The sequence below is a fragment of the Marmota marmota genome, unplaced genomic scaffold (genome assembly GCF_001458135.2).
Source record: "Marmota marmota marmota unplaced genomic scaffold, marMar, whole genome shotgun sequence".
Lineage (NCBI taxonomy): Eukaryota > Metazoa > Chordata > Mammalia > Rodentia > Sciuridae > Marmota > Marmota marmota.
The window spans coordinates 31,981,961-31,990,378 of NW_026000082.1; positions in this window are offsets into that span (position 1 = coordinate 31,981,961).

Genomic DNA, 8,418 nt, shown 5'->3' on the forward strand with positions numbered 1-8,418 from the left:
GGCTCTGTGTGTCACTCCTTCCAGACGCCACTTTCTCTGGTGCCCTTTCTCCACCCAGACTGTCCTCTGCTCCAGTCACCTGCACCGCGTCTGCAGCCCCTCCCTGGAGATCCAGCTGGGCCGGGCCCCAGGTGACAGGTGCAACCAGGACCCTCAGGACCCATCCCTGGGGCAACAGGTGCAGCCAGGACCCAGCAGGCTCAGCAGGCAGAGGAACAGGGACAAGGCCTGGCAGAGGCAGCTTCCCCTGGAAGCCACTTGGGAAGTGTCACAGCAGGCGGCCAGAGACGGGCAGGCTGGCGCAGGAGGCCACTGAGGTCTGGTGCCACTTCCTTCAAGCTGGTGGCCTCGGGCAAGTTAATCAACCTCCCTGAACCTCTGGGATGGGCGGCAGCAGCTGAGGGCAGTCACGTTGGCGTCTCTTGTCTGCACAGCCTTCGGGGGCCTGAAGGGCCTGTGGGAAGGTTCCAGACCCCGGGAGACGGGCCCCGGGCGGCTGCTCACGACAGCACTGTTTGCTCCGTGGGGACAACAGGGAGCAGCAGTCTCTGTGTTCGCAGATTTTCTACAAGAATGACTTCATGTGAGTTACTGACGTCACCAGCAGCACCCCATCCCGAAGCCTGGGGGACCTCGCCACCCCTGGTGTGGACGGAACTGCGTCCCCCCGAAGATACGGTCAAGTCCTGACCGAGAGAGTCAGAGAGAGGCAGGGACCCTATTCCTCTCAGAGTCCCCGGGGAAGGAGCCAACCCTGTCGAAACCTTCATTCCAGGCTCTCGACCCCCAGAACTGAGAGAGAATTCATGTCTGTTGTTTTAAGTCACAAAGTTTGCGGTCACTTGCGCATGGCAGCCCTGGGAAACTAATCCAGTCTCCAAACAAGCTCAGAGAGGTTAAGCCTGCAGCCCAAGGCACACAGCAGGCTCCTACCCAAAGCAGCACTGGAACCTGAGCCCGCCTTGCTCCCCAGGCCTGCTCCCAGCCCGTGGCCCTGGGGTCCAGCCACTTGGTCTTGTGGGTGTTGTGCCCAGGCTCTGCAGCGTGGGTCTGGCTGGTCTCAAGCATGTTAAAGGAGGACAGAGTGGAGGAGGCCCCAGCCAGGTCCAGCTCCGGTTCTTTCTGTGTCTTGAGGCCCTGGAGGAGCGTCTCTGGTGCCCGGGGACTGCAGGAGGCTGGCCCGTGTTTCCAGAAGATCCAGCCTCACCTCTCACCGGCCTCCACACCTGGGCAGGTGACTTCCTCTCCTGGACACAGGTTCCTCATCTGGAAAATGGACGTGAGACCCAGCGCTGAGCCAGGGGAGGAGGCAAGCATCTGGGAGCAGCCGAATGGGAACAAAGGACAATTGTTCTGGTCCACCCACACAGGGCTGCCCAGGGAGGTGACACTGGGAAGGTTGCCCCAGCGGACCGGCGACCTGCGACCATTTCCACCATGGAAGAGGGAGTGGCAGGGAGGGGGAGGGCCACCCAGTGACCCTGGATTCCCTCTGAGAAACAGGAAGTCAGTGCTGCCCAGGTCACTGCCCTGGCTGCAGAAAAGCAGCTGACCCCTCCTCTCCCGGGCCCCTCCCAGCCCAGGAAGGAATTCACTGTCAACAGCCCAGTTCAGCTTCCGAAAGCCACTCGGATCCACTGGGCCCAAGACAATGCCAGTCGCCTTATGGTACAGAACAGGTTGCTGAGGCCCAGAGAGGGGAAGGCACCTGCCTTGGGTCACACAGCACCCAGGGGTAGGCCGAAGTGGAACTCAGGACTGGGGACTTGCCTACTTAGCCGAGCAGCAACATGACTGAGGGCTGTTGCTCTCTGACCTTCTGTTAGTCTCTCTGAGCACCTCGCACACAGCAGTGATCCTCAAAACCTGGTGAGGCAGGCTCTATGGCTAGCCCTGTTTTACAGATGGGGAGACTGAGGCAAGACTGTCACATACCCTGCCTGGGTCACACAGCTGGTGGCCAAGTCAGGCGGTGCCCCAGGGATCAGAGCTGGATAAAGTCCCAGGGCTTCTGATCCCATCCTTCCCTTTTTGAAATGGGGTCATTGAGACCCAGAGAGGGGGAGGACGTGCCCCAAACCACATGACCTGGCTGACGCAGTTGGTTGTTTACCAGTCTCCTCCACATCTGCGCTTGGAGAACTGGGCTTGCTTGATAGTGGCAAAGTGCCATATTTAAAAAACAGCTATGTTTCCCACTCATCCTGTGCAGCGGGGTGCCGGGTCACAGTCCACCCATGAAGCATAAACAGATCCGCTGGGTCGTGCTTCCCGGAGGTCTTTACAGGGAGTCTGATACGGGCGGGCTCATAACTTTTTGCTGGTCCCCTTCTTCTTGCCCAGAACACAGACAAACTGCTGGAGCAGGAGCGGCTACTCTGTGATCGTGAGGCCGTGAATCTGAGGATGAAGCCACATGTGGAGGACGGCGGGGGAGAGGGGGAAGGAGCTGGTGGCGTGGGGCGTGCCTCTTCCTGCCTCCGTCTGCCTTCTTCGGACTTCTTGTTAGATGAGAGCAAGGAATCCTTGATAAGAAGCCCTGGCTCATTTCCCTCCTTTTTAATTTGTTACTTGCATCTCTAGACACTTTTTTGTGTCTAGCCTCCTCTCCGGGTCTTAAGTTCTAATCAGATGGTGTTGCAAGGACCCTGAGGACATACCCGGTTCAGTCAGCGATCTTCAAATTCTGTGCTGCAGCCATGCTTCGGGGGACCGCGGGAGCGTCGCTTTAGAGGAGATAAATATATGTTTAAGATCTGCAGGGGGGGGCGGGGAGGACTCTCTCTCCAGCTGTGCTTTTCTGCAAGCCACCACCTCGTCCAACTGTTACGTTTTAAAGAGAGGAAAGTGAGGCACAGAGGGACAGGGCTTGGCTTGGCAGAGGACAGAGGAGGGGCCTGGAGGGAGGAATCCAGCTCAGGCAGCCAGCAGCCGAGAGTGCAGGCGCCGGGAGGGGGCGCTCTGGAGCCCCCGATAGAGGACTTTGCGGGAACCTAAGGGCAACCACTTGGGAACGGAGGGCACGGGAGGAGGGTGCCGGCCACTCTGCTCTGGACCCTGGCTCCGTGATGGGAGGTGTGAATGAGCAGGGCAGGTAGGACCCTGCTCCCCAGAGGGTCTGCAGTGCTCAGAGCTGGGTGCTCGGAGGTGAAAGGCTCCCGCAGGTGCATCTGGGAAGAGCGTCCATGAGCACCGGGGAGCGTGGCCTCCGGTATCTGCTCAGCCTGGCTGTGTGGCCCGAAGCTAGTCTTTGCCCTCTCTGGGCCTCCGAGGTGGGCGCGGGAAGAGGGCGGTGCCATCGTCTCCCAGGCTCTCTGCTCTGCTACCCGGGCAGGCTGGCGCCACGGGATGCTGTTTGCCGTGGCTGGGTTTTGGTCTGCTTTCATGTGGCTCTTCCTTTTCAGCCAGAGGCGTCCAGGTCTCACAGAGGAATAGGACGGGGAGCAGGAGGACGGAGGGAGGGTGAACAGGGCCCTGCGTCTGCAGGTGGATAATGGCCTTGAAAGCGGGCTTTGTGGGGAGGGGCGGGAGGCTTTCTAAGTCCCCACAGTCCTCTTTGCATATCAAGAGCCCAGGCTGGGGACTCTGAGATCACAGAGGAGCGTGGAGAGGATGAAGGGTGACAGGGGGACATGGTCACCAGACAAGAGGCGGCAGCCAGGGAGGGTCCCCAGCCCAGGAGGGAAGCCGGGCTCTGGGAGTAGGCACCGGGAGGACGTGCGGGAGGAGAGGCCCACCCTCCTGAGACTCAGCCTGGCGGGGCTGAGGCCTTCGGAAGGGCCACCTTGCCACTTACGGGATGTGAGGAAGGAGGTGGGATGCGGGGGCTGGGGGCGACATGGGAGGAGGAAGGGTTGACCTGGCACTGCTGACCGCCCCCCAGGTGCAGAGGAGCTCCGGAATTCCAGGCTGTCACCAAGCCAAGAGACCCGCAGAGAGACTTCGTGACCAGGGACAAGGAACGGGGGCCACAGCCGTGGAGGCCTGCTCAGGCCCAGGTCTGTGGGGCCAGTTCTTCCACCGGCGGAGCCAGCGTGGGCTGCGGCCAGAGCTGAGAGAAGCAGGAAGAGGAGCCTCGCTTTGCCAATTTCGTGCCTGGAGGCCGGCCGGGGGGGTGGGCAGCACCCAGCGATGGCCGCCCCACCCTTTAGGAAGTACTGACATTAGCGTTTTCTTATTTCATATCTTATTTCAAGGGTAATTATCCCTGTTTGGGCAACTGAGATTCAGAGAGGGTAAGCAATTTTTCCCAGGTCACAAAGCACGTTGGTAAGGGAGCTAGGATTTGAATCTGGATCCCGAGTTTCCAAAAGTCTTGTGCTTTTCACTTGCACAGGGCCTCGGGGGGAGCGCCGTGACTAGGTGATTGATAATGGCGGTTAGAAGGCCATGATCTACTTGGGGGCCCTCCCAGCCTGTGACAGGTGGCATCTATAGTGATTGGTGAGGGGCCGTGTGGAACTGCGTGCTGGCTTCCAGGCATGTCATGGCAGTGACTTTGGAGCCATCACTCTTGCTACAGTGCGTAAGGAGGCCCAGATGACAAGCGCCAAACGCACCTGGCACAGTCGGGCAGGAGAAGAGCCGGGCATCTCGCTCCAATTAAGATGCTGTGGGAGAAGAGCCATCGTCCCGCAGTCACCTGTATTTATCAAACCCAGAGTGAAGCTGATTATGGAGTGTCTCAGCAGAGCCGCGGGAGCTGGGCGGGCTCCAGGCTCTGACTGGCCCCCAGCCCCGCAGGCAGGAGGCCGATCTGTGCAGGCATCCAGGGGCCTCCAGGCCTGGCGGGTGACAGGACGCCGCTGGCTTCTGCTCTGCAGGGGGCTTGCAGGTCCCCCTCCTGGGGTCCAGCTTCTCCTATGGAAAGGGCTCATCTCACAGGGTAGGGACAGGCAGTGGGGACCCAGGACACCCCTACTCTATGCTCAACTCTGTGGGGCCTTTGGGCCTGTGCTGTGGGATCCCCTGCAGGAGTCCTCCAGGCAGGGCTTGGCCAGGAGCCACCTCCCCCAGGAAGCCTTCCTAGGGCCCTAGGGTGGGTCAGTGGCTCCCCCACCCCCCACTCTATGCCACCTTGGGTGCGTCTTGTCGTCCTGGAGGCTGAGCGTCCATCTCCCCCTGGACTGTGACTCTTGGAAAGGCCCAGGTGCTCTGGACTCAGGTTGGTCTCCGCAGCTCCTGGGGCAAATCCTCCAGCAGCTTCTCCATAAATGTTTGTGGGATCCATGAACCAGAGAGAAGGTGGCGGAGGTGAAGGGGCCAGCACTGCCCAAGGACAAGCCAACGTTCTCAGGCCCAGGAATCAACCCGACTCACGGAGCGCTTCAGACAGGGGAGAGGACGGTCTGCAGGACCAGGATGAGCTGAGGGCATCGTGGCCACCACGGACAGGCACCGTACTGGGAGGACACTGGGACAGGCCCCAGGAACCGTCAGCGAAGGCCAGAAAGAGCTGATTATCCTCAGGCACTTTTCCACGCCGAGATGCCGAGGTCTGAGCGGCGCCAGCTCTAATTTCGCGGATGGCCCTGTCCCCGGGAGGCGGATCTGGAGAGCGTGACCTGGGTGTGCGGTGCCTGTGGAACTTCCGGGTCCCGTGCGGGCTCTGACCCAGGTGGGAACCCGGAAGGTTTTCCTGAGTCCTTGATCATTGAGGGAGGCTCAAAGGGGCCGGGAGGGACAGGAGATCCAGGGGAATAGCCTGTCCCCGGGGCCAGGGGTGAGGGAAGGCTTGGCCCAGCGGGGGCCACGGGTCAGAGTGGGGAAAGGACAGACCACCAGGGTCCAGAGAGTGAAAGTGAAAAGCAAAGGCGGACGCAGAGCAGGGGCCGAGGAGAAGGTGGAGTTGGATGCCAGGGCTGGATCCCCAGCAGGAGGCGCTCAGCTGCGGGACGTGAGGTGGCGGCCCTGGCTGGCTGGGGCTCTGTCCGCTCTGAACCTGCAGGCTCCTGAGGCCCGGCTACTGGCCCAGCCGCCCTGAGGTGTGAGAAGGGAGGAAGCAGTTGTCCTCGGGTCCTCCTGTAGCCCCTGTGGCCGTCCAGCCAGGCTTGAGACCGCTTTTCAGAGCAGGAGGTGTGCGTGGGGCCCAGCTGCTCTGGCCGGGGCACCTCTGCCTCCTCGGGCTGGCACATCCCAGGCATGCCCAGCGCTGGCCGAGCTGGCTGAGAGAGCTCTGGAGGTCTCAGTGGTCACTGTGGACTCACCAGGGGTGGCACACGGCACCGAGCACTTTCCTGGGTCATCTCCTCGCATCCTTACAGCAGCCTGTGAGGTGGCACTGTGGTCCCCGCCCACAGATGAAGAGGCTGTCATTGCTCAGGTGGACAGCAGGCTGCCCGGGGACAAATAGTCCATAGGGGCAGGTCCAGGGTCTGGGCTCAGGACCGTGCGAGTCTCCTGTGCAGCTGCCTCCGCTGGGCTTCCCCACCCTCCAAACATCTCTCTGGCAGGGGAGACCTTGCCCCAAATGATAAGGTGGGCACACGCCCTTGCAGCCAGGTGACGGAAGGCAAATACTGTCCTTACACGTGTCTACCCATCCCCCTTTCTAGCCTCATTCCTGTGAAAATATTTTCATCCACCTACTGATTCGTCCGTCCACCCATCCATCCATTTGTCCATCCATCTGTCTATATATCAACCCGCACACACTGGCTAATTCAGTGGTTCAATGACAAGTTCTAAGGACCCATCTTCTTTCTCTCTGTGTGTAGGCATGTGTGTGTGCATGTGCATGTGTGCATGTGCGTGTGCGTGTGTGTGCATCTGTGTGCGTGTGTGTACGTGTGTGTGTTTGCTGAATGGTACCTGGGACATCAGGTTTTGTCCTCTATCTTATTTCCTCATAGTTGCAAGATGGCTGCAGTGTCTGTGCACGTCATCCTCACACCCCAGTGTCCAAGGCCAGAAGAGAGAATGTGCCCTGTTTATGTTCTTCTAATGAGGAAGGTGTTCCTGGAGGGTCCTCAGAACCTTCCCCTCATGTCCCCTGGGCCACCATTGCATCCCACGGCCATTCCTGGACAACTCTCCAGCGAGGGAAGGTATCACCGTGCCGGCCCACACGGACACAGGATGTGCTGGCTGAGGAGGGTCCCAGTCCCCTCCTGTGCTGCTAGGGATAGAATGAAACTGGGGTTCAGAGGGAAGCGCCTGTTGGGCAGGCAGGGGAGTCCGCTGCTCCATCCAGCCCTGCATTCCCTCCCGTCCACACAGAGCCTCATCCACCTGTGGGTCCCTCATTTATCCACGTGTCCGCCCATTTATCAAACGTTCATTGATGCCCACCGAGAGCCAGGCCCTTCGCTCCCCGTCTGGTGAGAAATCAGAAGAGAAGAGACCTCATTAGGGAGAAATATGGAATTTCCCATCATCCCCCACCACTGCTTTATTTAGACACAGTAAGAAGGATATCCAGGGCTCGTGCTGGGCCTGCGTTTCGGAGCCCCCCCAGGGCCACTCCTTCATTCCGCACACGTCCCCAGCAGCTGCGGCCTGCCAGGCGCAGCCTTTTAGTTTTACAAAGTGCTTTTTCCAACATTTGTCAGAAAGGGCCCTCAAAGTCAGAGAGCGAACGCTTTCAGAGGTGGGAGAGGAGCCTCCTCGGGCTTCCTCAGAGCCCAGCCCGACCCCGTGGGGAGGACGGTGGCCTCCTGGTGAGGAGGGGGAAGGGTTTCCAGGCGGGGCAGGGGCAGGCCTCTCTGAATGACAGGCCGCACCTCAGGGAGCTCACGTGGGTGTTGCTCAGAGTGGGATGGGGCGTCCTGTGCACACCCAGATGCCTTCTGAGTCAGCCCAGGTGGGACTGCCACTTTGCTCAGATGGTGTGTTCTGCCGCAGTCTGGCTGCAGCAAAATAACCAGGGGGTGACGAATAACTTGTGTACGTTGATACAGCAGGAGTAGGAGCCGTTTATTGCAGGACAGGAGCAGTATTTATACATTCCACACAGCTTATCTAATTAGCATAAACTAGATACATCAGTCAACCAATCAGGAATCTCCACACTTAATGGCTTGCTTTTGTTACTTCTCCAACCACTCCCTCTGGCATTTTGCCAGGCACCATCCAGACTTGTTTACGAACTCTAACATTCCCCTGGCAAAATGCCAGGTGTTATTTTGACTTGTTTACAGACTCTAACATTTCCCCCTTTTGTTTAATTTAAATAATGACCATAGTGGTTTTTACAGAAACACCATAAATAACCTGCTACAAACAGAAAGGGAGGATACAAAATGCCACAATACCAAGCCACTTGATGGCTCCATGCAAGAAGCCCTTGGAAAAATTAGACCAGCAATGACACCGTTTGCAAAGATACCTAGTTACAATTTGTTGTAGATTACAGTTTGTTGTCTCAGTCCAGGTAAAGTAGTGTCTCAATAGATTAACTCACAGACCAGGTAAATCACA